The 27053-nt window shown below is 50.2% G+C and overlaps 8 non-coding genes and 1 pseudogene across 8 annotated transcripts; all 9 read right to left on the bottom strand.

Moving 5' to 3' along the window:
- Positions 1–6725: 6725 nt before the first annotated feature.
- On the bottom strand, positions 6726–6912 carry LOC140397411 (U2 spliceosomal RNA). The gene has a single exon (XR_011936859.1). It is a non-coding gene; the product is annotated as a U2 spliceosomal RNA (small nuclear RNA).
- A 6141-nt stretch (positions 6913–13053) lies between these two features.
- Positions 13054–13233, bottom strand: LOC140397248 (U2 spliceosomal RNA; annotated as a pseudogene).
- Positions 13234–19378: 6145 nt separating this feature from the next.
- LOC140397666 (U2 spliceosomal RNA) lies at positions 19379–19569 on the bottom strand. Its single transcript, XR_011937099.1, has one exon. It is a non-coding gene; the product is annotated as a U2 spliceosomal RNA (small nuclear RNA).
- A 784-nt stretch (positions 19570–20353) lies between these two features.
- LOC140397619 (U2 spliceosomal RNA) lies at positions 20354–20544 on the bottom strand. Its single transcript, XR_011937052.1, has one exon. It is a non-coding gene; the product is annotated as a U2 spliceosomal RNA (small nuclear RNA).
- A 785-nt stretch (positions 20545–21329) lies between these two features.
- Positions 21330–21520, bottom strand: LOC140397769 (U2 spliceosomal RNA). The gene has a single exon (XR_011937198.1). It is a non-coding gene; the product is annotated as a U2 spliceosomal RNA (small nuclear RNA).
- Positions 21521–22304: 784 nt separating this feature from the next.
- Positions 22305–22495, bottom strand: LOC140397618 (U2 spliceosomal RNA). The gene has a single exon (XR_011937051.1). It is a non-coding gene; the product is annotated as a U2 spliceosomal RNA (small nuclear RNA).
- A 785-nt stretch (positions 22496–23280) lies between these two features.
- Positions 23281–23471, bottom strand: LOC140397519 (U2 spliceosomal RNA). Its single transcript, XR_011936954.1, has one exon. It is a non-coding gene; the product is annotated as a U2 spliceosomal RNA (small nuclear RNA).
- A 785-nt stretch (positions 23472–24256) lies between these two features.
- On the bottom strand, positions 24257–24447 carry LOC140397699 (U2 spliceosomal RNA). The gene has a single exon (XR_011937131.1). It is a non-coding gene; the product is annotated as a U2 spliceosomal RNA (small nuclear RNA).
- A 785-nt stretch (positions 24448–25232) lies between these two features.
- On the bottom strand, positions 25233–25420 carry LOC140397297 (U2 spliceosomal RNA). The gene has a single exon (XR_011936804.1). It is a non-coding gene; the product is annotated as a U2 spliceosomal RNA (small nuclear RNA).
- Positions 25421–27053: the final 1633 nt, after the last annotated feature.

Below are 27053 nucleotides of genomic sequence, written 5' to 3'. Positions count from 1 at the left end.
CTGCCTCTGCTATCTTTTCCATTTATGTCCCACTCTCCCCAAGTGCTATATCTTGCCGCCTCGTGAATACATTCTGTGGGAATGGATTCCACAGGCTCACCACACATTGGGTGAAGAAACGTGTCCTCATCTCTGTCCGAAATAGTTTACCCTGAATCCTCAGACTGTGACTCCTGGTTGTGGACACACTCATCATTGGTAACATCTTCCCTGCATCTACCCTGTCTAGACCTGTTAGAATTTTGTAAGTCTCGATGAGATAATTTTCCTGAACTTCAGAGAGGACAATCCTAACGTACTGAATCTCTCCGCATTTGACAAATCTACCATTCTTGGTATCAGTCCATACCTGGGATCAGTCTGATAAACCTTCGTTGCACTACCTCGAGAGCAAGAACATCCTTCCTCAGAAAGGGAGACCAAAACTGTGCACAATATTCGAGGTATGGCAGCAACACATCCCGGCATCTGTACTCGAAATTTCTTGCAATGAAGGCCAAAATACCATAATATAATACGAATCTTTTATTGTCACAAGTATGAAGTTACTGCGAAAAGCCCCTCGTTGCCACATTACGGCACCTGTTCGCGTAAGCTGGTACGGGGATTGAACCCACGCTGCTAGCCTTGTTCGGCACTAGAAACCAACGGTCGAGCCCACTGAGCTCATCCAGCCCTTAACCTCCTTTACCGCCTGTGCATCTGCATGCTTACCTTCAGCGACTGGTGCGCAATGACTCCCAGGTCCCGCTGCACACTCCCCTCTCCCAAATTACAACAATTCAGGTGGTAATCTGCCTTCCTGTTTTTGCTTCCAAAGTGATTAATCTCACACTTATCCAAATTATACTGCATCTGCCATTGATTTCCCCACTCACCGTACCTGTCCAGAGCATGCTGTTGGATTCCGGCATCCTCGTCACAGTTCACCCTCCCACCCAACTTGGTATCATCTGCAAGCTTTGAAATGTTCATTTACATATTCCAGCAGCCGCTTTGCCGATACTTATTTGAAGCTGAACGTTGCTGGGGGCAAATGGAGCCGCGATGCAGCCTTGTGGGAAACTGCTACGGTGCTCTCTATGTTATGCACTGGCCGCCAAAAAACATTCTGGAACAATTCGGGAGAGTGGGAATCGAATCAAAATCATTCATCATCCGAAGATGAAGAAATACAGATCTCCTTGTTGCACGAGAATGGTGTTGTGCAGCCAGTGCACTGAAAATTAAACTTGTTAAACCTGAACCGGTATTTGCCCTTGTAACTTGGTTTTGAAGTGAATACAGAATGCAAACCTGAAGCACGGGTCTGGATGGAAACCTTGTCAGGTGGAGTATTATATATTTCTGCATAAATTGGTTGGTAGAAACCAGATGGTGAGTCCCAGCCGCCAGTGAGAGGACCTGTTGGCGGGAGAGCGGAACGATTAGCATATTGTTACAATCATAGTTAGACATATAATTCCAGATTGACTCATTTCAAATCTCCCTCTTTGCCGAGGCTGTATTTGTACCACGGAACACAGAGCATTACTTTGTGTCTCTGGATGATTGGCCCAGTAATAATTCCACTGACTCGATTTCAAGGATCAGTAACGGAGGGATTTCCGGGCCACTATTGTTCTGTCCATCAGATATGAATCAAAATAACTTGGTGCGAGTTAAGATGCAGGGAGCAGTTTTGTTTCTCAGCCCCAATCATAGTGGTTCACAAGACAAAGGTTCATCAGATTCTATAGCCAAAATTCTGTAGGGAAAATGTCGCCAGCCTGTCGCCAGACGGTCACAAATCCATACCAAGCATGACGGAGCAGGACTTTCCCCCACTTTACCTGTGTGTCATTGTGGCCTTGGAAAGAACTTTCAAGTTGTTTTGATTTTCCTTGGTATATGAAGTCTTTGGACCTGAAGCGGAGCTTCTGACTCGGCTGTGGGCCCAGTACTCACTGCACCACCAGCAGAGATCCACTGATATCAGAGTGTTTGTTGTGCTGGGATGCAGAATGTAAAAGATAGAAAATGTTTCATCACTTCTGAAAACGGCGGCTGATTCCATTCAGAGAAGTTGACAGTGGACATCGTCACAGACTGTGCAGGCTTACAACGAATACTGAATGGAATAATATATATAAGCAGCTAAAGAAAATACTGAGCTCAGAGTTTAAAGTGTTTTCATTCCATGTGTTGATCTATTGTTACAAAAATGAAACTAATTTCGAGTCTCCTGGACGGCTGATGAAAATTCCCTATTTTAAGTGTAATGTTTTGAATCTATTCAAAGATGTGCAGGTTAGTCGGATTGACCATTCTAAATTTCCCCTTAGTGCCTATGGTTAGGTGCGGGTACGGGAATAGAGGGTTGGATCAGGCCTACGTCGGGTGCTCTTTAGGAGGGTTGGTGCCGATTCGATGGGGCGACTGGTCTCCCTCTGTACTGTACAATTTTTATGATTCTATGATGTTACTGTTTCTCTAATACCTTGAACGAAACGACTGACCAATAGCATGTTATTTTCTGTCTTACAACCGACTGGGTACAGTTTGGGGAAAGAGACATTGAAGAGAAGATAAAGCAACATTCAAAATTCAGTGTGAGGTTCACAATTCGATTCGAGCCGCACCTTTTATTGACATCTTCCTCTGCATTACTGTCACCAGGGCGAGTAACTCACAGATCAATAGGACTCCGAGTGATATGCAGATAACAAGAGGAATGGAAGTACTTTCATCTTCAGGAGCTGTATTAAAGATTCAGGAAAGTTTTCACAGATAAAGCTTTCACCGTGTAATTTTCAATGTTTACATGATTATCATTTTGAGAAATCCTCGCAACAAGGCAATTCCAATGTCCAATTATTCCCCGAATATAAAAATAACAATAATATTGAATGATTTCTATCAACGAGATGTACCTTGAGGCGTGGATGGAGAAGAAGTTGGAGAGAAAAGCGGATCTGTGGAACATGTCGAAAAAAAATAAACAATTATTTGGGTTTGATGTTCGAAATTTAGCTGTTATTCTTAATTTATATACGTGCTTCATATTCAGAAGATTTAATCTATAGTGTCCAAAATTGCCCTTAGTGTTGGTTGGGGTTACTGGGTTATGGGGATAGGGTGGCGGTGTTGACCTTGGGTAGGGTGCTCTTTCCAAGAGCCGGTGCAGACTCGATGGGCCGAATGGCCTCCTTCTGCACTGTAAATTCTATGATAATCTATGAAACCAAGAACCAAACACCCGTGTCCAGATCAAGCTCCCACCACTCTGTGCGATGCTTACCGGAAGAAACCACACTGGCGTCTTCCTTGTGATCACAGTCAGCTTGAGGCCACAATGATAAAGGACAATCAGAGAGAAAGGATTCATTTCCAGTGCACTTCACCTCATCCAGCCAGGTAGTACCGTTACCCTGGCCAAAAGAGGCCCCTCCTGGGGCAATAGAGGGGGACCACACTCCAACTGCCTGCACACAACTCTGGCATCGTTCATATCCCAGGAATCATCGCATACCGTGCCCCAAGTGTTGTTACACAATATCGCCACTCGTCCGGAGCATTTGGTGTCACCTCCAGCCAAGCGCAAGATTTGTCCTGAATTTGTCAAAGAAAAAATAATTATTACACTTGACGTGACACAAGCGCAGAATACAATCAGGCAGCTGTTAGAAAAGGTGAAGGAGAACCTGATTCTCCACCGCAGTCCTTGAGACTGTAGTGTGGTCCCTTTATTGTGTTTCCCCCTGTTGATAAGACAGACATGTTGAATGAAGATGACATTAATATGTGAAATTACATCTGCAAACAAAGTAGTTCATTGTGTTACCTGAACAAACAATACCCGCATCTTCCCGATGTTCACAGTTGTGTTGACCCAACGGGTCTCCCTGACATTGCCAAAGTGTCGTCTCATGTGACAGACATTCGATCTCATCGAGCCAAATGTGGCCGGTACCCATTCCAAATGATTTAGCGTCATAGTCAATGAAATCGGCGGTACCGCACTCTAACTGTTTACAGATCACATCTGCATCACGGTTCTCCAGTTTGTCAGAGCACACTGTGCCCCAGGTCCCATTGTAGAACACTTCCACTCTCCCCTCACAGCGATGCTTTCCATTAACCAGACGGAGCTCTTTGTGTTCTATCAATGAAATAACAAACACCCTGTTGGTTCAATTGACCAATTGTTTATCCACAGTGCACTGCAATACATATGTTGCTATGTTGCGCCAGTTGAGTTAACATTTTCATTGATATTATATCAGAAAATTAACAGAAACGAGCAGCTGCAACCAAACGATACAGTCCATAATAAGTAAATGTGAATTCCAAACTAGATATTTACATGATGTACCGCATTGAATGACTAGGAAACTTTGCAAAGTTTAGTGTTGGGTGGAGTTACTGGGTTATGGGGATTGGGTGTGGAGGTGTTGACCTTGGGTAGGGTGCTCTTTCCAAGAGCCGGTGAAGACTCGATGGGCCCAATGGCGTCCTTCACTGAAAATTCTATGATAATCTATGATGAATGCGTTCCTTTAAATCAGCCTGGATTGTCAGCAGAGCTTTGACAAGTTCCCACATTGTTAACTCAGGTCAGAAAATGAGAAACCAGCGAGTCAGTAGGAAAGTTGCTGTAAAATTAACTGTAAATTATTCTGTTAGTTAAATAGCAGAAGTACGAACGGGATGTTCACATGGATTGGTGCTGGTGTTACTGTTCCTGATGATATACATCAACTAGTCGTACTTTGCCCTCACAAGTAAAAGTTCCAAATTTATAGGAGGCAGAAAATGGGGCAAGCAGTTAATTCTGAAGAGGACTGCACAATATATAACAGACACGATGGGCCGAGAGGTCTTTTCTGTGCTGTGGATCTGTATGACCCTGTTACGACCATCTGTTGTACGAATAACATTCACAGTGAGTTCAGGAGAACATGTTTTTCTTCTGATTGCCAGAAAGTTGGAGGAAAGTGAAACTCAGAAAACATAAGATACTTGAGGCGGACAGCACCGATGCTTTTACACTGAGAGTATAAACGGAAGTGAGAGGAGAAAGAATCGGAAGGGAACATAGGTCCGGTAGGCTGAATCAACGTTTTAATGCTATTTGTGTGCAGAATAAACGCCACACTCGGCGTTAGTCCGACTAACCTACGTCAGTGCAGTTCCGACCAAACTCGGGGATATATCTTCAGTATGAAACTTCGCTGAAAACTGAAGGAAATACGATCTTTACCTGAGCACATGATCTCCACATCTTCTTTATGATTACAGTCGTGGTTTCCCCACAATGCATGGGGGCATTGCCAGATAGACGATTCGTTCCCGGAACAGTCCAGCTCATCAAGCCAAATGCTGCCTGTGCCTGGTCCAGACGGAGCAGGAAATGGAAGCTGCAATGCATTTCCACAGGCCAGCTGTTTGCAAACCACGTCAGCGTCTGTCAGGTCCCAGGAATCGTCACAAACTGAGCCCCAGGTCCCAGAGTAATAAATCTCCAATCGGCCAGCACACCGGCTTGCCCCGTCAGATAGCCTTAACTGTTTGTGTCCTGATAGAAAATAATGCAGTGGAATATTATCCTTCTAACACAAATTCATATCACTGTTTAATTCAAACTATTGTGTAACAGCCGGCTGAATTAAAATCTCCCTTTCAAGCTGCTGTTCACAGGTAAATGAATACTTGTTGTCCAACACTTTTGTAGTCTTACCTAAATGTATAATATGGTGACTGGAAAATAACGCCGTGAAGGCAATGTGGAACTGCTCTTCAATGGGACGTCGGGAAATGCCTGTTCCGAAAATCTGAATCAACCGATACAAATCATTTGGAAATTGATAAAGCGCGCAGTGTTTAGCACCGCTGCCTCACCACGCAGCGGTCCCAGGATTAATCCCGGCCCTGGGTCACTGCCAATGTGGAGAATTCACATTCTGCCCGTGTCTGCGTTGTTCTCACACCCACAACCCAAACCTGAATAGCGTATGGTGATTTGGTCACGCTAAGTTGCCCGTTAATTGGAAAAAATTAGTGGGTACTCTCAATTTATTTTATAAAATCTGCACCGTGGTTTTCGGGATTGGCCCATTCTATGCTGGATAGAATGTTTCGCCCGCTATTGTCTAATTATGCCAATTAATTAGTCTAAACACAATCCCTTTAAGCAAACATTTTATGTTATGTTTTTCACTGCATACTGTTTTGCTGCCCATATTTCATCAGATATCGCCATAATGTTCTTAATGGTACAAATCAGAAAATGTTCAATGGGTTGGTAGCATCATTGAGAGAAAAAGCGGCTTAACCGCTCAAGCACTGACCCTCCCCGCGAATTCACCACACTTCCGGCTGAAAGTTTCAGAAGATCCATGTTCTTTCAAGACAGGAGGATTTCCCAAATGCCTAGCTGGGAAACCAATCTTGCTCCCTTCAAAAACGCTAATGCAAACAACACTTTCCAAAGTGAACCGCGCAAATTTGATCTCACCAGTAATGCCCACCGCAATTACATTGCCTCACACACTCCCCCCGCCTACCAAAATCACCTATTTGATCTATCCTGCACTTTCATCCTATAATATAATTTAGCTTTAGAATATCATTGTCATGTTCAAATGCACAAATACATCAAACGATCCCCCATACTTAATGAGGAGGCGTCTTCGTATTGGTATTGTTACTGGACTACTAACGCAGAGACCTGGGGATAGCTCTGGGGGCGCGGCTTCTAATCCCATGTTACGAAATGGTGGAATTTGATGCGTGGAGCGGAAGGAGCAAGCCCCTGAACCATCTCCGAGTCCTAAAAATCAATTTAATATTCGGTCTCCATATTGAGAACATATCAGATATTAAACTGATAAGAACAGATTTTTTTTTTTTTTTTTTTATTCAAAAAAATATACTTTATTCATAAAAATTCATCATGAGCATTTCAGAAACATTTCAAATTGTCTTGACTGTACATTTTCGGCAGGGTTACATGTTGCCTTGACTTTCTTTCATTCAATTATGATATTGTCGTACAAATATCACTCTTTACATTACAATTCCTTCTTAAATATTTACAGTGGCATGTTTGTTTTATACATTGGAGTGTTGGTTGCCCAGACCGAGGGGCTTTACACTGTTACGCGCCCCTCGGTGTACGTTTGCTGGAAAGACTTTACACTGTGGTCTTTCCCCATTGCGCCTTGGCGGCAGCTGCCCCAAGCTTGAGTGCGTCCCTCAGCACGTAGTCCTGGACCTTGGAATGTGCCAGTCTGCAACACTCGGTCGAGGACAATTCTTTGCACTGGAAGATCAGCAAGTTTCGGGCAGACCAAAGAGCGTCTTTTACCGAGTTGATGACCTTCCAGCAGCAGTTGATATTTGTCTCGGTGTGTGTCCCTGGAAACAGTCCGTAGAGCACAGAGTCCTGTGTCACAGATCTGTTTGGGATAAACCTTGACAAATACCACTGCATCTCTCTCCAGACCTTCTTTGCAAAGGCACATTCCACAAGGAGGTGTGTGACCGTCTCATTTCCCCCACAACCACTCCGAGGGCAGCGTGCATTTGTGCAGAGCCTTCGGGTGTGCATGAAGAATCTGACAGGGAGGGCCCTTCTCACCACCAGCCAAGCTAGGTCTTGGTGCTTGTTTGAAAGTTCTGGTGATGAGGCGTTCTGCCAGATGACTCGTGCAGTCTGCTCAGGGAACCATCCAACGTCCTCCACGGTCTATTTTTCCCTGAGGGCCTCGAGGACATTACGTGCTGACCACTGCTTCATTGCCTTGTGGTCAAAGGTGTTTTCCTTCAAAAACTTTTCCACAAAGGACAGGTGGTGCGGTACGGTCCAACTACTTGGAGCGTTCCGCGGCAATGAGGCCAGGCCCATCCTTCGCAACACCGGGGACAGGTAGAACCTCAGTATGTAGTGACACTTGGTGTTTGCATACTGGGGGTCCACGCACAGCTTGATGCAGCTGGACACAAAGGTGGCCAACAGGATGAGGGAGGCGTTGGGTACGTTCCGCCCTCCCTGCTCCAGAGGTTTGTACATGGTGTCCCTTCGGACACGGTCCATCTTGGATCGCCAGATAAATTTGAAGATGGCCCGGGTGACTGCTGTGGCGTAGGGTCGGGTTATGGGCCAGACCTGCGCCACGTACAGTAACACCGAGAGTACCTCACAGCTGATGACCAGGGTTTTGCCCGCAATTGAGAGGGAGCGTTGCTCCCACCAGCCCAGTTTCTGTCTTACCTTTCCTATGCGCTCCTCCCAGTTTTTGGTGCACGCCCCAGCAGCTCCGAACCATATCCCTAGCACCTTCAGGTAATCTGACCTGACAGTGAAGGGGACAAAGGACCGGTCGGCCCAGTTCCCAAAGAACATGGCCTCGCTCTTGCCCCGGTTTACCTTGGCTCCAGAGGCCAGTTCAAACTGGTCGCAGGTGGTCAAGAGCCTGCGTACAGACGCGGGATCCGAGCAGAAGACGGCAACGTCGTCCATGTACAGGGAGGCCTTGACTTGCATGCCTCCACTGCCTGGGATCGTCACTCCTCTTATACCCGGATCCCTCCTGATGGACTCGGCAAAAGGTTCTATGCAGCACACAAAAAGGGCAGAGGAGAGAGGGCAGCCCTGCCTGACTCCAGATCTGATCTGGAACTTTTCTGATTCCCACCCATTGATTGAGACTGCGCTATAGATGTTTGTGTAGAGCAGTTTGATCCAATTGCGAATTCCCTCCCCAAACCCCATTTTGGAGAGCACATCCATCATGTAGGTGTGCGATATTCTGTCAAAAGCCTTCTCCTGGTCAAGGCTGATGAGGCAAGTGTCCAGCCCCCTGTCCTGCACGTAGGCGATCGTATCCCTGAGTAGCGCGAGGCTATCAGAGATCTTCCTGCCGGGTACAGCACAGGTCTGTTCAGGGTGGATCACCGACTCCAGAGCAGACCTGACCCGATTGGCGATGACCTTTGCTAGAATTTTGTAGTCCACATTCAACAGTGAAATGGGTCGCCAATTTCGAATTTCTTCCCTTTCCCCCTTCTGCTTGTAGATGAGGGTGATGGTGCCTTTCCTCATGGACACTGACATGCTGCCTTCCAGAAGCATACTCTCGTACACTTCCAGCAGGTCTGGGCCCATCCACTCCCACAGAGCCGAATACAACTCAACCGGTAAGCCGTCGCTTCCGGGAGTTTTACTCGTCTCGAAGGACTTGGTGGCCTTTGTCAGCTCGTCCAGAGTTAGTGGTTTGTCCAGGTTTTCCAGCTCGCTGTCGCCTATGACCTCCGTGATAGTCGACAGGAAGGTCTGGGAAACAGTGCTATCTGTTGGCTTCAGGTCATACAGTCCGGCATAAAAGGATTGGCTGATCCTCAGGATGTCAGACTGCGATGACTTTTCAGAGCCATCTTCTTCCTTCAGGCTGCTGATCACAGAGGTCTCTCTGTGCACCTTTTGGAAGAAGAAGCGTGAGCACTTTTCGTCCTGCTCCACGGAGCGGACTCTGGAACGGAAGATAACCTTGGAGGCCTCCGAGGTGTAGAGCGTGGCTTGCTGGCTCTTCACCTCTTGGAGATCCTCCTTGACATCCACCCCCATCGACTGCAGCCTTAGCCAATTTTGCATACTTTTCTGGAGCCTGGACATGACCCCTCGTCTCTCTCTCACCTTTTGAACGCCCTTGAGGATGAAAAACCTCTTGATATTCCCCTTGATTGCTTCCCACCAGAGATGTGGGGCCTCAAAGAGGGGTTTCACGGTTCTCCAACCTTTGTAATCCCTCCTGAGTTCCTCGATGTTCTCAGGGGTCAGCAGTTTTACATTTAGCTTCCACGTCCCCCTGCCTACCCCCTGGTCTTCCTGCAGGTGGCAGTCGGCCAGTAGGAGGCAGTGGTCAGAGAAGAACACCGGCGTTACGTCGGTGGACCTGACCGTGAAAGCTCCGGACACAAAAAAGAAGTCTATCCTGGAGCGGACGGACCCGTCTGGCCGTGACCATGTGTATCTACGCTGCGCGCCGTCTGCAGGGTTGCTGCAGACGTCGAGCAGCTTGGCGTCTTTTACCGTTTCCATCAGGAGTCTGGACGTAGCGTCTAGTTTGCTGTCGGCTTTGCTGGATGTTCCAGCCGCATCGATGATGCAGTTGAAGTCACCACCGGATGACCGGCTTGGAGGTGGCCAACAGCAGTGGGAGTTGCTGAAGAACTGCCAGCCGCTCACTTTTTACGGCCGGGGCGTACACATTAATAAGTCTGAGAGGGGTGTTTTTGTATTTCACGTCTGCTACGAGGAGGCGCCCGCCCACCACCTCCTTAACGTCGGAGATGGTGAAGTTGCCTCCCCGCAGCAGAATACCCAGGCCGGAGGAGCGGCAGTCGTTTCCTCCTGACCAGATGGATGGCCCGTGGGACCACCAGCTCGACCAGCGCCTGTAGTTGCTGAGGTGCGGAATTCCGCACTCCTGCAGGAACAGTAGGTCAGCTTTTACATTTGCCAAATAGTTGAGTGTGGCTACACACCGCGAAGTATCTTTGATGCTTCGCACATTTATGGATGCAATTTTTAAACCCATTATAAAAAGATAGATTTACCAGTCTCAAGAGTCCAGAGTCTATAGAGTTGGCTGTTCCAGCTGTTGAATGTTCCCCAGCATGCCGGTGGTGTTCGCAAACTTTAGCACAGTTGCAGGGCTGAGAAAACTGTTCTGGTCCGTACTGGCCCCGTAATTTTGATGCAGATGCATTGGGAGGGGTGGTGTAGCCCTGGGGTTCGTCGTGGCAGTCAGTAGGTGTTGGGGATGCAGGCCGGTCTTCACCTGGGTTGTTGCTGCTCGTTGCTATCGGGGGTTGGTCTGTGACCTTGTTTTCTTCCCGGTCGGTGGTCTGGGGGGTCTGTGCCTTCCGTTCTACGTTGGTGCTTTGCCTCTTTATCTGAGGCCGATTCTTGTCCTGTTTTCCCTCATCGGATGAGGTGTCGGCACTAAGTGCGCCGGCTGAGAGGTGTCGCTTTTTGCCACTACCCCTCAGGGGGTTCTTCAGTTTGTTTTTTTGTTTCCTCTTACGTTTGTCCCTGTTCACGGTTTCCCAGGGCTCTTTATTCTTTGTCCCCTCCTCTTCCTCTTCCATTGAGTGTTCCTCATCAGATGGTGCTGGGGTTGGGTTGTCAGGAGGTGCTGGGGCCTCCTCTTTTTGTTGGGGGCCCTTCTGTTGCTTTTCCTCATTCTGAACCGTGGTGTCTTTTTCGGTGGAGGGTGTATGCACCTCCTCTCTGGTCGCCTTTTTAACTCCGCTGCTGATGATTTGAGCGTATGTCGCCCCGCGTTTCGGGCAGGCCCTGTAAAGATGGCCGGCCTCCCCACACAGGTTGCAGCACTTGTCTTCCTTGCAGTCCTTAGTCATGTGTCCCTCCTGCCTGCAGTTCTTGCAGAAGGTCACACTGCAGTTTGCGGCAACATGCCCCGTTTTGCCACAGGTGTGGCATACTCGTGGCTGTCCCACGTAGTAGAGGTAGCCACGATTTACTCCAATAGCGAAATTGGAGGGGGGATGCAGGATGGCTCCGTTGCTGTCCGTTCTTAGGGTCACCTTGACCTGGTGCTCACTTGTCCAGATGCCGAAGGTGTCTTTCACTTGCACGCTGTCACTTTTCAGCTCAGCGTACCTGGCGAGGAACGTGAGCACATCAGACACAGGGACGTGGGGGTTGTACGTGTGCAGTGTAACAACCCGGTTTCGCTGTGCCGGTAGCGTAAACAGAGGCTCCGCGGTCAGGATCGACAGGGGACTCTGGTTACCTTTTTCCTTGAAGACGTTCAAGAATTTGATGCACGCTGCGACGCTCTTGAAGGTGACATCAAAGAAACCATTCTTGGAGAAGTTTTGCAAGCAGAAGATCTCTGTTGCTTTAAACCCACAACACTCGAGCAGCACCCTCTTCACGAAGTGTTTCCGGTCCAAAGGTGACTCTCCCTCCGTTTTCTTTACTGTGACTCGGACAGTGTTTCGCACTCCCCAGCCTGGTGGTCGTGATGCAGCTGCATCCATAGCTCGTACGTTGGGTGTGAAACTGTATCGGCGTTAGGCCTAAACCCGAGGTTTAGGCCAGCATGTAGATCCACCAATAGCAGCCAAGCTCCAAACGTTTCCTCTTTGACGACTTCAATCCCTCAGAGTTCTCCAATCCACAATCGACATCGAAATCCTCAGCTTCTCTCGATCAAATGTGACTACACTTGATCTGAGCCAAAAGGCCGAGAAGCGAAAACCCATATTTTCCGGCAATGGCTCTTGTCCTCCTCGTCCACCGACATTCAGGTGCACCTTGCTGCGCTCGACTGTGCTTTGGAACTTTTAGTCTCCGCTCACTGTTGGTCAAGAGACATCCAGCTTGGCCGAGCACGGTGGAGTCTGTGCATGCAGAACCAGTAAACACAACACGAAGACATCGTCTGGCAAGCCGTCCCCTGTCGTCACCAGATGAAATGGAGACGCTGTGAAGGCCCAGTGACACCCAACGGAGGGAGTAGAAGTAATCTCCACCTTTGCCGAACAAAGGGCAATCCGTGCAAGCAGCAAGTACTGGCGGAATCCAACAGAGGGCAATGTCTAGTCTCCCTGAGCTCCACCCTGGCGTGTTGGTCGTGGAGTCAGGAGAACGAAAAGAGACGCCGTGAAGGTGTACCTACATCCAAACAGGATGCCGTTCAGTCTGTCGCCACACTTCCCCGTTGTGCAGGATGAAGGGATGTGGTAACTGAAGTGAGGAGAAGGCAAGTCGGCATCCGAGTGTGAAGTTGAGTGGCCTGTAAAAAGCAGCAGGAAATCTGTGCGGCATATCAGCTGAAAACGGAGCCTGGCTGCCGCAAGTCCGCGAGTCCATCGGCTCGCAACATTCGTGCACGAAGCTCCCGCCAGCAGAAAAGCTAGCAATGCTTTGGAGCCTGAAAGGCCTTAAATTGGTCAGGATGAGGCAACTGGACAACAAAGAAAAGGAGTAGGCAGGTTTTGCGGCATTTTCTGCTTTTATACATTTTCGCCCCAAAGCAGGGTGAAGGCACCATTTCTGGAAGCACTGCAAGACCAGGTTGATGCGTGGAGCGGAAGGAGCAAGCCCCTGAACCATCTCCGACTCCTAAAAATCAATTTAATATTCGGTCCCCAGATTGAGGACATATCAGATATTAAACTGATAAGAACAGATTTTTTTTTTTTTTTTCAAAAAAATATACTTTATTCATAAAAATTTATCATGAGCATTACAGAAACATTTCAAATTGTCTTGACTGTACATTTCCGGCAGGGTTACATGTTGCCTTGACTTTCTTTCATTCAATTTTGATATTGTCATACACATATCACTCTTTACATTACAATTCCTTCTTAAATATTTACAGTGGCATGTTTGTTTTATACATTGGAGTGTTGATTGCCCAGACCGAGGGGCTTTACACTGTTACGTGCCCCTCGGTGTACATTTGCTGGAAAGACTTTACACTGTGGTCTTTCCCCATTGCGCCTTGGCGGCAGCTGCCCCAAGCTTGAGTGCGTCCCTCAGCACGTAGTCCTGGACCTTGGAATGTGCCAGTCTGCAACACTCGGTCGAGGACAATTCTTTGCACTGGAAGATCAGCAAGTTTCGGGCAGACCAAAGAGCGTCTTTTACCGAGTTGATGACCTTCCAGCAGCAGTTGATATTTGTCTCGGTGTGTGTCCCTGGAAACAGTCCGTAGAGCACAGAGTCCTGTGTCACAGATCTGTTTGGGATAAACCTTGACAAATACCACTGCATCTCTCTCCAGACCTTCTTTGCAAAGGCACATTCCACAAGGAGGTGTGTGACCGTCTCATTTCCCCCACAGCCACTCCGAGGGCAGCGTGCATTGGTGCAGAGCCTTCGGGTGTGCATGAAGAATCTGACAGGGAGGGCCCTTCTCACCACCAGCCAAGCTAGGTCTTGGTGCTTGTTTGAAAGTTCTGGTGATGAGGCGTTCTGCCAGATGACTCTGGCAGTCTGCTCAGGGAACCATCCAACGTCCTCCACGGTCTCCTTTTCCCTGAGGGCCTCGAGGACATTACGTGCTGACCACTGCTTCATTGCCTTGTGGTCAAAGGTGTTTTTCTTCAAAAACTTTTCCACGAAGGACAGGTGGTACGGTACGGTCCAACTACTTGGAGCGTTCCGCGGCAATGAGGCCAGGCCCATCCTTCGTAACACCGGGGACAGGTAGAACCTCAGTATGTAGTGACACTTGGTGTTTGCATACTGGGGGTCCACGCACAGCTTGATGCAGCTGGACACAAAGGTGGCCAACAGGATGAGGGAGGCGTTGGGTACGTTCCGCCCTCCCTTCTCCAGAGGTTTGTACATGGTGTCCCTTCGGACACGGTCCATCTTGGATCGCCAGATAAATTTGAAGATGGCCCGGGTGACTGCTGTGGCGTAGGGTCGGGTTATGGGCCAGACCTGCGCCACGTACAGTAGCACCGAGAGTACCTCACACCTGATGACCAGGGTTTTGCCCGCAATGGAGAGGGAGCGTTGCTCCCACCAGCCCAGTTTCTGTCTTACCTTTCCTATGCGCTCCTCCCAGTTTTTGGTGCACGCCCCAGCAGCTCCGAACCATAACCCCAGCACCTTCAGGTAATCTGACCTGACAGTGAAGGGGACAAAGGACCGGTCGGCCCAGTTCCCAAAGAACATGGCCTCGCTCTTGCCACGGTTTACCTTGGCTCCCGAGGCCAGTTCAAACTGGTCGCAGGTGGTCAAGAGCCTGCGTACAGACGCAGGATCCGAGCAGAAGACGGCAACGTCGTCCATGTACAGGGAGGCCTTGACTTGCATGCCTCCACTGCCTGGGATCGTCACTCCTCTTATACCCGGATCCCTCCTGATGGACTCGGCAAAAGGTTCTATGCAGCACACAAAAAGGGCAGAGGAGAGAGGGCAGCCCTGCCTGACTCCAGATCTGATCTGGAACTTTTCTGATTCCCACCCATTGATTGAGACTGCGCTATAGATGTTTGTGTAGAGCTGTTTGATCCAATTGCGAATTCCCTCCCCAAACCCCATTTTGGAGAGCACATCCATCATGTAGGTGTGTGATATTCTGTCAAAAGCCTTCTCCTGGTCAAGGCTGATGAGGCAAGTGTCCACCCCCCTGTCCTGCACGTAGGCGATCGTATCCCTGAGTAGCGCGAGGCTATCAGAGATCTTCCTGCCGGGTACAGCACAGGTCTGGTCAGGGTGGATCACCGACTCCAGAGCAGACCTGACCCGATTGGCGATGACCTTTGCTAGAATTTTGTAGTCCACATTCAACAGTGAAATGGGTCGCCAATTTCGAATTTCTTCCCTTTCCCCCTTCTGCTTGTAGATGAGGGTGATGATGCCTTTCCTCATGGACTCTGACATGCTGCCTTCCAGAAGCATACTCTCGTACACTTCCAGCAGGTCTGGGCCCATCCACTCCCACAGAGCCGAATACAACTCAACCGGTAAGCCGTCGCTTCCGGGAGTTTTACTCGTCTCGAAGGACTTGGCGGCCTTTGTCAGCTCGTCCAGAGTTAGTGGTTTGTCCAGGTTTTCCAGCTCGCTGTCGCCTATGACCTCCGTGATAGTCGACAGGAAGGTCTGGGAAACAGTGCTATCTGTTGGCTTCAGGTCATACAGTCCGGCATAAAAGGATTGGCTGATCCTCAGGATGTCAGACTGCGATGACTTTTCAGAGCCATCTTCTTCCTTCAGGCTGCTGATCACAGAGGTGTCTCTGTGCACCTTTTGGAAGAAGAAACGTGAGCACTTTTCGTCCTGCTCCACGGAGCGGACTCTGGAACGGAAGATAACCTTGGAGGCCTCCGAGGTGTAGAGCGAGGCTTGCTGGCTCTTCACCTCTTGGAGATCCTCCTTGACATCCACCCCCATCGACTGCAGCTGGAGCAAATTTTGCATACTTTTCTGGAGCCTGGACATGACCCCTCGTCTCTCTCTCACCTTTTGAACGCCCTTGAGGATGAAAAACCTCTTGATATTCCCCTTGATTGCTTCCCACCAGAGATGTGGGGCCTCAAAGAGGGGTTTCACGGTTCTCCAACCTTTGTAATCCCTCCTGAGTTCCTCGATGTTCTCAGGGGTCAGCAGTTTTACATTTAGCTTCCACGTCCCCCGGCCTACCCCCTGGTCTTCCTGCAGGTGGCAGTCGGCCAGTAGGAGGCAGTGGTCAGAGAAGAACACCGGCGTTACGTCGGTGGACCTGACCGTGAAAGCTCGGGACACAAAAAAGAAGTCTATCCTGGAGCGGACGGACCCGTCTGGTCGTGACCGTGTGTATCTACGCTGCGCGCCGTCTGCAGGGTTGCTGCAGACGTCGAGCAGCTTGGCGTCTTTTACCGTTTCCATCAGGAGACTGGACGTAGCGTCTAGTTTGCTGTCGGCTTTGCTGGATCGTCCAGCCGCATCGATGATGCAGTTGAAGTCACCACCCAGGATGACCGGCTTGGAGGTGGCCAACAGCAGTGGGAGTTGCTGAAGAACTGCCAGCCGCTCACTTTTTACGGCCGGGGCGTACACATTAATAAGTCTGAGAGGGGTGTTTTTGTATTTCACGTCTGCTACGAGGAGGCGCCCGCCCACCACCTCCTTAACGTCGGAGATGGTGAAGTTGCCTCCCCGCAGCAGAATACCCAGGCCGGAGGAGCGGCAGTCGTTTCCTCCTGACCAGATGGATGGCCCGTGGGACCACCAGCTCGACCAGCGCCTGTAGTTGCTGAGGTGCGGAATTCCGCACTCCTGCAGGAACAGTAGGTCAGCTTTTACATTTGCCAAATAGTTGAGTGTGGCTACACACCGCGAAGTATCTTTGATGCTTCGCACATTTATGGATGCAATTTTTAAACCCATTATAAAAAAGATAGATTTACCAGTCTCAAGAGTCCAGAGTCTATACAGTTGGCTGTTCCAGCTGTTCGATGTTCCCCAGCATGCCGGTGGTGCTCGCAAACTTTAGCACAGTTGCAGGGCTGAGAAAGCTGTTCTGGTCCGTACTGGCCCCGTGATTTTGATGCAGATGCATTGGGGGGGTGGTGTAGCCCTGGGGTTCGTCGTGGCAGTCAGTAGGTGTTGGGGTTGCAGGCCGGTCTTCACCTGGGTTGTTGCTGCTCGTTGCTATCGGGGGTTGGTCTGTGACCTTGTTTCCTTCCCGGTCGGTGGTCTGGGGGGTCTGTGCCTTCCGTTCCACGTTGGTGCTTTGCCTCTTTATTTGAGGCCGATTCTTGTCCTGTTTTCCCTCATCGGATGAGGTGTCGGCGCTAAGTGCGCCGGCTGAGAGGTGTCGCTTTTTGCCACTACCCCTCGGGGGGTTCTTCAGTTTGTTTTTTTGTTTCCGCTTTCGTTTGTCCCTGTTCACTGTTTCCCAGGGCTCTTTATTCTTTGTCCCATCCTCTTCCTCTTCCATTGAGTGTTCCTCATCAGATGGGGCTGGGGTTGGGTTGTCAGGAGGTGCTGGGGCCTCTTCTTTTTGTTGGGGGCCCTTTTGTTGCTTTTCCTCATTCTGAGCCGTGGTGTCTTTTTCGGTGGAGGGTGTATGCACCTCCTCTCTGGTCGCCTTTTTAACTCCGCTGCTGATGATTTCAGCGTATGTCGCCCCGCGTTTCGGGCAGGCCCTGTAAAGATGGCCGGCCTCCCCACACAGGTTGCAGCACTTGTCTTCTTTGCAGTCCTTAGTCATGTGTCCCTCCTGCCTGCAGTTCTTGCAGAAGGTCACACTGCAGTTTGCGGCAACATGCCCCGTTTTGCCACAGGTGTGGCATACTCGTGGCTGTCCCACGTAGTAGAGGTAGCCACGATTTACTCCAATAGCGAAATTGGAGGGGGGATGCAGGATGGCTCCGTTGCTGTCCGTTCTTAGGGTCACCTTGACCTGGTGCTCACTTGTCCAGATGCCGAAGGTGTCTTTCACTTGCACGCTGTCACTTTTCAGCTCAGCGTACCTGGCGAGGAACGTGAGCACATCAGACACAGGAACGTGGGGGTTGTACGTGTGCAGTGTAACAACCCGATTTCGATGTGCCGGTAGCGTAAACAGAGGCTCCGCAGTCAGGATCGACAGGGGACTCTGGTCACCTTTTTCCCTTGAAGGCGTTCAAGAATTTGATGCACGCTGCGACGCTCTTGAAGGTGACATCAAAGAAACCATTCTTGGGGAAGTTTTGCAAGCAGAAGATCTCTGTTGCTTTAAACCCACAACACTCGAGCAGCACCCTCTTCACGGAGTGTTTCCGGTCCAAAGGTGACTCTCCCTCCGTTTTCTTCACTGTGACTCGGACAGTGTTTCGCACTCCCCAGCCTGGTGGTCGGGATGCAGCTGCATCCATAGCTCGTACGTTGGGTGTGGAACTGTATCGGCGTTAGGCCTAAACCCAAGGTTTAGGCCAGCATGTAGATCCACCAATAGCAGCCAAGCTCCAAACGTTTCCTCTTTGACGACTTCAATCCCTCCGAGTTCTACAATCCACAATCGACATCGAAATCCTCAGCTTCTCTCAAACAAATGAGACTACACTTGATCTTAGCCAAAAGACCGAGAAGCGATAGCCCATATTTTCCGGCAATGGCTCTTGTCCTCCTCGTCCACCGACATTCAGGTGCACCTTGCTGCGCTCGACTGTGCTTTGGAACTTTTAGTCTACGCTCACTGTTGGTCAAGAAACCTCCAGCTTGGCCGAGCACGGTGGAGTCTGTGCATGCAGAACCAGTAAAACACAACACGAAGACATCGTCTGGCAAGCCGTCCCCTGTCGTCACCAGATGAAATGGAGACGCTGTGAAGGCCCAGTGACACCCAACGGAGTGAGTCGAAGTAATCTCCACCTTTGCCGAACAAAGGGCAATCCGTGCAAGCAGCAAGTACTGGCGGAATCCAACAGAGGGCAATGTCTAGTATCCCTGAGCTCCACCCTGGCGTGTTGGTCGTGGAGTCAGGAGAACTAAAAGAGACGCCGTGAAGGTTTACCTACATCCAAACAGGATGCCGTTCAGTCTGTCGCCACACTATCCCGTTGTGCAGGATGAAGGGATGTGGTAACTGAAGTGAGGAGAAGGCAAGTCGGCATCCGAGGGTGAGGGTGAGTGGCCTGTAAATAGCAGCAGGAAATCTGTGCGGCATATCAGCTGAAAACGGAGCCTGGCTGCCGAAAGTCCTCGAGTCCATCGGCTCGCAACATTCGTGCACGAAGCTCCCGCCAGCAGAAAAGCTAGCAATGCTTTGGAGCTTGAAATGCCTTAAATTGGTCAGGATGAAGCAACTGGACAACAAAGAAAAGGGGTAGGCACGTTTTGCGGCATTTTCTGCTTTTATACATTTTCGCCCCAAAGCAGGGTGAAGGCACCATTCCTGGAAGCACTGCAAGACCAGGTTGATGCGTGGAGCGGAAGGAGCAAGCCCCTGAACCATCTCCGAGTACTAAAAATCAATTTAACTTGCGGTCCCCAGATTGAGGACATATCAGATATTCAACTGATAAGAACAGATACTACACTTGATCTGAGCCAACAGGCCGAGAAGCGATAGCCCACATTTTCCTGCAATGGCTCTTGTCCTCCTCGTCCACCGACATTCAGGTGCACCTTGCTGCGCTCGACTGCGCTTTGGAACTTTTAGTCTACGCTCACTGTTGGTCAAGAAACCTCCAGCTTGGCCGAGCACGGTGGAGTCTGTGCATGCAGAACCAGTAAAACACAACACGAAGACATCGTCTGGCAAGCCGTCCCCTGTCGTCACCAGATGAAATGGAGACGCTGTGAAGGCCCAGTGACATCCAACGGAGGGAGTCGAAGTAATCTCCACCTTTGCCGAACAAAGGGCAATCCGTGCAAGCAGCAAGTACTGGCGGAATCCAACAGAGGGCAATGTCTAATCTCCCTGAGCTCCACCCTGGCGTGTTGGTCGTGGAGTCAGGAGAACGAAAAGAGACGCCGTGAAGGTGTACCTACATCCAAACAGGATGCCGTTCAGTCTGTCGCCACACTTCCCCGTTGTGCAGGATGAAGGGATGTGGTAACTGAAGTGAGGAGAAGGCAAGTCGGCATCCGAGGGTGAAGGTGAGTGGCCTGTAAAAAGCAGCAGGAAATCTGTGTGGCATATCAGCTGAAAACGGAGCCTGGCTGCCGCAAGTCCGCGAGTCCATCGGCTCGCAACATTCGTGCACGAAGCTCCCGCCAGCAGAAAAGCTAGCAATGCTTTGGAGCTTGAAATGCCTTAAATTGGTCAGGATGAGCAACTGGATAACAAAGAAAAGGGGTAGCCAGGTTTTGCGGCATGTTCTGCTTTTATACATTTTCGCCCCAAAGCAGGGTGAAGGCACCATTCCTGGAAGCACTGCAAGACCAGGTTGATGCGTGGAGCGGAAGGAGCTAGCCCCTGAACCATCTCCGAGTCCTAAAAATCAATTTAACTTTCGGTCCCCAGATTGAGGACATATCAGATATTAAACTGATAAGAACAGATACTACACTTGATCTGAGCCAACAGGCCGAGAAGCGATAGCCCATATTTTCCTGCAATGGCTCTTGTCCTCCTCGTCCACCGACATTCAGGTGCACCTTGCTGCGCTCGACTGCGCTTTGGAACTTTTAGTCTACGCTCACTGTTGGTCAAGAAACCTCCAGCTTGGCCGAGCACGGTGGAGTCTGTGCATGCAGAACCAGTAAAACACAACACGAAGACATCGTCTGGCAAGCCGTCCCCTGTCGTCACCAGATGAAATGGAGACGCTGTGAAGGCCCAGTGACATCCAACGGAGGGAGTCGAAGTAATCTCCACCTTTGCCGAACAAAGGGCAATCCGTGCAAGCAGCAAGTACTGGCGGAATCCAACAGAGGTCAATGTCTAATCTCCCTGAGCTCCACCCTGGCGTGTTGGTCGTGGAGTCAGGAGAACGAAAAGAGACGCCGTGAAGGTGTACCTACATCCAAACAGGATGCCGTTCAGTCTGTCGCCACACTTCCCCGTTGTGCAGGATGAAGGGATGTGGTAACTGAAGTGAGGAGAAGGCAAGTCGGCATCCGAGGGTGAAGGTGAGTGGCCTGTAAAAAGCAGCAGGAAATCTGTGTGGCATATCAGCTGAAAACGGAGCCTGGCTGCCGCAAGTCCGCGAGTCCATCGGCTCGCAACATTCGTGCACGAAGCTCCCGCCAGCAGAAAAGCTAGCAATGCTTTGGAGCTTGAAATGCCTTAAATTGGTCAGGATGAGGCAACTGGATAACAAAGAAAAGGGGTAGCCAGGTTTTGCGGCATGTTCTGCTTTTATACATTTTCGCCCCAAAGCAGGGTGAAGGCACCATTCCTGGAAGCACTGCAAAACCAGGTTGATGTGTGGAGCGGAAGGAGCTAGCCCCTGAACCATCTCCGAGTCCTAAAAATCAATTTAATATTCGGTCCCCAGATTGAGGACATATCAGATATTCAACTGATAAGAACAGATACTACACTTGATCTGAGCCAACAGGCCGAGAAGCGATAGCCCACATTTTCCTGCAATGGCTCTTGTCCTCCTCGTCCACCGACATTCAGGTGCACCTTGCTGCGCTCGACTGCGCTTTGGAACTTTTAGTCTACGCTCACTGTTGGTCAAGAAACCTCCAGCTTGGCCGAGCACGGTGGAGTCTGTGCATGCAGAACCAGTAAAACACAACACGAAGACATCGTCTGGCAAGCCGTCCCCTGTCGTCACCAGATGAAATGGAGACGCTGTGAAGGCCCAGTGACATCCAACGGAGGGAGTCGAAGTAATCTCCACCTTTGCCGAACAAAGGGCAATCCGTGCAAGCAGCAAGTACTGGCGGAATCCAACAGAGGGCAATGTCTAATCTCCCTGAGCTCCACCCTGGCGTGTTGGTCGTGGAGTCAGGAGAACGAAAAGAGACGCCGTGAAGGTGTACCTACATCCAAACAGGATGCCGTTCAGTCTGTCGCCACACTTCCCCGTTGTGCAGGATGAAGGGATGTGGTAACTGAAGTGAGGAGAAGGCAAGTCGGCATCCGAGGGTGAAGGTGAGTGGCCTGTAAAAAGCAGCAGGAAATCTGTGTGGCATATCAGCTGAAAACGGAGCCTGGCTGCCGCAAGTCCGCGAGTCCATCGGCTCGCAACATTCGTGCACGAAGCTCCCGCCAGCAGAAAAGCTAGCAATGCTTTGGAGCTTGAAATGCCTTAAATTGGTCAGGATGAGCAACTGGATAACAAAGAAAAGGGGTAGCCAGGTTTTGCGGCATGTTCTGCTTTTATACATTTTCGCCCCAAAGCAGGGTGAAGGCACCATTCCTGGAAGCACTGCAAGACCAGGTTGATGCGTGGAGCGGAAGGAGCTAGCCCCTGAACCATCTCCGAGTCCTAAAAATCAATTTAACTTTCGGTCCCCAGATTGAGGACATATCAGATATTAAACTGATAAGAACAGATACTACACTTGATCTGAGCCAACAGGCCGAGAAGCGATAGCCCATATTTTCCTGCAATGGCTCTTGTCCTCCTCGTCCACCGACATTCAGGTGCACCTTGCTGCGCTCGACTGCGCTTTGGAACTTTTAGTCTACGCTCACTGTTGGTCAAGAAACCTCCAGCTTGGCCGAGCACGGTGGAGTCTGTGCATGCAGAACCAGTAAAACACAACACGAAGACATCGTCTGGCAAGCCGTCCCCTGTCGTCACCAGATGAAATGGAGACGCTGTGAAGGCCCAGTGACATCCAACGGAGGGAGTCGAAGTAATCTCCACCTTTGCCGAACAAAGGGCAATCCGTGCAAGCAGCAAGTACTGGCGGAATCCAACAGAGGTCAATGTCTAATCTCCCTGAGCTCCACCCTGGCGTGTTGGTCGTGGAGTCAGGAGAACGAAAAGAGACGCCGTGAAGGTGTACCTACATCCAAACAGGATGCCGTTCAGTCTGTCGCCACACTTCCCCGTTGTGCAGGATGAAGGGATGTGGTAACTGAAGTGAGGAGAAGGCAAGTCGGCATCCGAGGGTGAAGGTGAGTGGCCTGTAAAAAGCAGCAGAAAATCTGTGTGGCATATCAGCTGAAAACGGAGCCTGGCTGCCGCAAGTCCGCGAGTCCATCGGCTCGCAATATTCGTGCACGAAGCTCCCGCCAGCAGAAAAGCTAGCAATGCTTTGGAGCTTGAAATGCCTTAAATTGGTCAGGATGAGGCAACTGGATAACAAAGAAAAGGGGTAGCCAGGTTTTGCGGCATGTTCTGCTTTTATACATTTTCGCCCCAAAGCAGGGTGAAGGCACCATTCCTGGAAGCACTGCAAAACCAGGTTGATGCGTGGAGCGGAAGGAGCTAGCCCCTGAACCATCTCCGAGTCCTAAAAATCAATTTAATATTCGGTCCCCAGATTGAGGACATATCAGATATTAAACTGATAAGAACAGATACTACACTTGATCTGAGCCAAAAGGCCGAGAAGCGACAGCCCACATTTTCCTGCAATGGCTCTTGTCCTCCTCGTCCACCGACATTCAGGTGCACCTTGCTGCGCTCGACTGTGCTTTGGAACTTTTAGTCTACGCTCACTGTTGGTCAAGAAACCTCCAGCTTGGCCGAGCACGGTGGAGTCTGTGCATGCAGAACCAGTAAAACACAACACGAAGACATCGTCTGGCAAGCCGTCCCCTGTCGTCACCAGGTGAAATGGAGACGCTGTGAAGGCCCAGTGACACCCAACAGAGGGAGTCGAAGTAATCTCCACCTTTGCCGAACAAAGGGCAATCCGTACAAACAGCAAGTACTGGCGGAATCCAACAGAGGGCAATGTCTAGTCTCCCTGAGCTCCACCCTGGCGTGTTGGTCGTGGAGTCAGGAGAACTAAAAGAGACGCCGTGAAGGTATACCTACATCAAAACAGGATGCCGTTCAGTCTGTCGCCACACTATCCCGTTGTGCAGGATGAAGGGATGTGGTAACTGAAGTGAGGAGAAGGCAAGTCGGCATCCGAGGGTGAAGGTGAGTGGCCTGTAAAAAGCAGCAGGAAATCTGTGTGGCATATCAGCTGAAAACGGAGCCTGGCTGCCGCGAGTCCGCGAGTCCATCGGCTCGCAACATTCGTGCACGAAGCTCCCGCCAGCAGAAAAGCTAGCAATGCTTTGGAGCTTGAAATGCCTTAAATTGGTCAGGATGAGGCAACTGGATAACAAAGAAAAGGTGTAGCCAGGTTTTGCGGCATTTTCTGCTTTTATACATTTTCGCCCCAACGCAGGGTGAAGGTACCATTTCTGGAAGCACTGCAAGACCAGGTTGATGCGTGGAGCGGAAGGAGCTAGCCCCTGAACCATCTCCGAGTCCTAAAAATCAATTTAATATTCGGTCCCCAGATTGAGGACATATCAGATATTAAACTGATAAGAACAGATACTACACTTGATCTGAGCCAAAAGGCCGAGAAGCGATAGCCCATATTTTCCGGCAATGGCTCTTGTCCTCCTCGTCCACCGACATTCAGGTGCACCTTGCTGCGCTCGACTGTGCTTTGGAACTGTTAGTCTACGCTCACTGTTGGTCAAGAAACCTCCAGCTTGGCCGAGCACGGTGGAGTCTGTGCATGCAGAACCAGTAAAACACAACACGAAGACATCGTCTGGCAAGCCGTCCCCTGTCGTCACCAGATGAAATGGAGACGCTGTGAAGGCCCAGTGACATCCAACGGAGGGAGTCGAAGTAATCTCCACCTTTGCCGAACAAAGGGCAATCCGTGCAAGCAGCAAGTACTGGCGGAATCCAACAGAGCGCAATCTCTAATCTCCCTGAGCTCCACCCTGGCGTGTTGGTCGTGGTGTCAGGAGAACGAAAAGAGACGCCGTCAAGGCGTACCTACATCCAAACAGGATGCCGTTCAGTCTGTCGCCACACTTCCCCGTTGTGCAGGATGAAGGGATGTGGTAACTGAAGTGAGGAGAAGGCAAGTCGGCATCCGAGGGTGAAGGTGAGTGGCCTGTAAAAAGCAGCAGGAAATCTGTGCGGCATATCAGCTGAAAACGGAGCCTGGCTGCCGCAAGTCCGCGAGTCCATCGGCTCGCAACATAAGTGCACGAAGCTCCCGCCAGCAGAAAAGCTAGCAATGCTTTGGAGCTTGAAATGCCTTAAATTGGTCAGGATGAGGCAACTGGATAACAAAGAAAAGGGGTAGCCATGTTTTGCGGCATTTTCTGCTTTTATACATTTTCGCCCCAAAGCAGGGTGAAGGCACCATTCCTGGAAGCACTGCAAGACCAGGTTGATGCGTGGAGCGGAAGGAGCTAGCCCCTGAACCATCCCCGAGTCCTAAAAATCAATTTAATACTCGGTCCCCAGATTGAGGACATATCAGATATTAAACTGATAAGAACAGATTTTTTTTTTTTTTTTTTTTTTTTCAAAAAAATATACTTTATTCATAAAAATTTATCATGAGCATTACAGAAACATTTCAAATTGTCTTGACTGTACATTTCCGGCAGGGTTACATGTTGCCTTGACTTTCTTTCATTCAATTTTGATATTGTCGTACACATATCACTCTTTACATTACAATTCCTTCTGAAATATTTACAGTGGCATGTTTGTTTTATACATTGGAGTGTTGATTGCCCAGACCGAGGGGCTTTACACTGTTACGCGCCCCTCGGTGTACATTTGCTGGAAAGACTTTACACTGTGGTCTTTCCCCATTGCGCCTTGGCGGCAGCTGCCCCAAGCTTGAGTGCGTCCCTCAGCACGTAGTCCTGGACCTTGGAATGTGCCAGTCTGCAACACTCGGTCGAGGACAATTCTTTGCACTGGAAGATCAGCAAGTTTCGGGCAGACCAAAGAGCGTCTTTTACCGAGTTGATGACCTTCCAGCAGCAGTTGATATTTGTCTCGGTGTGTGTCCCTGGAAACAGTCCGTAGAGCACAGAGTCCTGTGTCACAGATCTGTTTGGGATAAACCTTGACAAATACCACTGCATCTCTCTCCAGACCTTCTTTGCAAAGGCACATTCCACAAGGAGGTGTGTGACCGTCTCATTTCCCCCACAGCCACTCCGAGGGCAGCGTGCATTGGTGCAGAGCCTTCGGGTGTGCATGAAGAATCTGACAGGGAGGGCCCTTCTCACCACCAGCCAAGCTAGGTCTTGGTGCTTGTTTGAAAGTTCTGGTGATGAGGCGTTCTGCCAGATGACTCTGGCAGTCTGCTCAGGGAACCATCCAACGTCCTCCACGGTCTCCTTTTCCCTGAGGGCCTCGAGGACATTACGTGCTGACCACTGCTTCATTGCCTTGTGGTCAAAGGTGTTTTTCTTCAAAAACTTTTCCACGAAGGACAGGTGGTACGGTACGGTCCAACTACTTGGAGCGTTCCGCGGCAATGAGGCCAGGCCCATCCTTCGCAACACCGGGGACAGGTAGAACCTCAGTATGTAGTGACACTTGGTGTTTGCATACTGGGGGTCCACGCACAGCTTGATGCAGCTGGACACAAAGGTGGCCAGCAGGATGAGGGAGGCGTTGGGTACGTTCCGCCCTCCCTTCTCCAGAGGTTTGTACATGGTGTCCCTTCGGACACGGTCCATCTTGGATCGCCAGATAAATTTGAAGATGGCCCGGGTGACTGCTGTGGCGTAGGGTCGGGTTATGGGCCAGACCTGCGCCACGTACAGTAGCACCGAGAGTACCTCACACCTGATGACCAGGGTTTTGCCCGCAATGGAGAGGGAGCGTTGCTCCCACCAGCCCAGTTTCTGTCTTACCTTTCCTATGCGCTCCTCCCAGTTTTTGGTGCACGCCCCAGCAGCTCCGAACCATATCCCCAGCACCTTCAGGTAATCGGACCTGACAGTGAAGGGGACAAAGGACCGGTCGGCCCAGTTCCCAAAGAACATGGCCTCGCTCTTGCCCCGGTTTACCTTGGCTCCAGAGGCCAGTTCAAACTGGTCGCAGGTGGTTAAGAGCCTGCGTACAGACGCAGGATCCGAGCAGAAGACGGCAACGTCGTCCATGTACAGGGAGGCCTTGACTTGCATGCCTCCACTGCCTGGGAT

The sequence above is a fragment of the Scyliorhinus torazame genome, chromosome 20, assembly GCF_047496885.1.
Source record: "Scyliorhinus torazame isolate Kashiwa2021f chromosome 20, sScyTor2.1, whole genome shotgun sequence".
Lineage (NCBI taxonomy): Eukaryota > Metazoa > Chordata > Chondrichthyes > Carcharhiniformes > Scyliorhinidae > Scyliorhinus > Scyliorhinus torazame.
The sequence above is the reverse complement of the archived record's forward strand: the minus strand, read 5'-3'. Positions and strand labels throughout refer to the sequence as shown.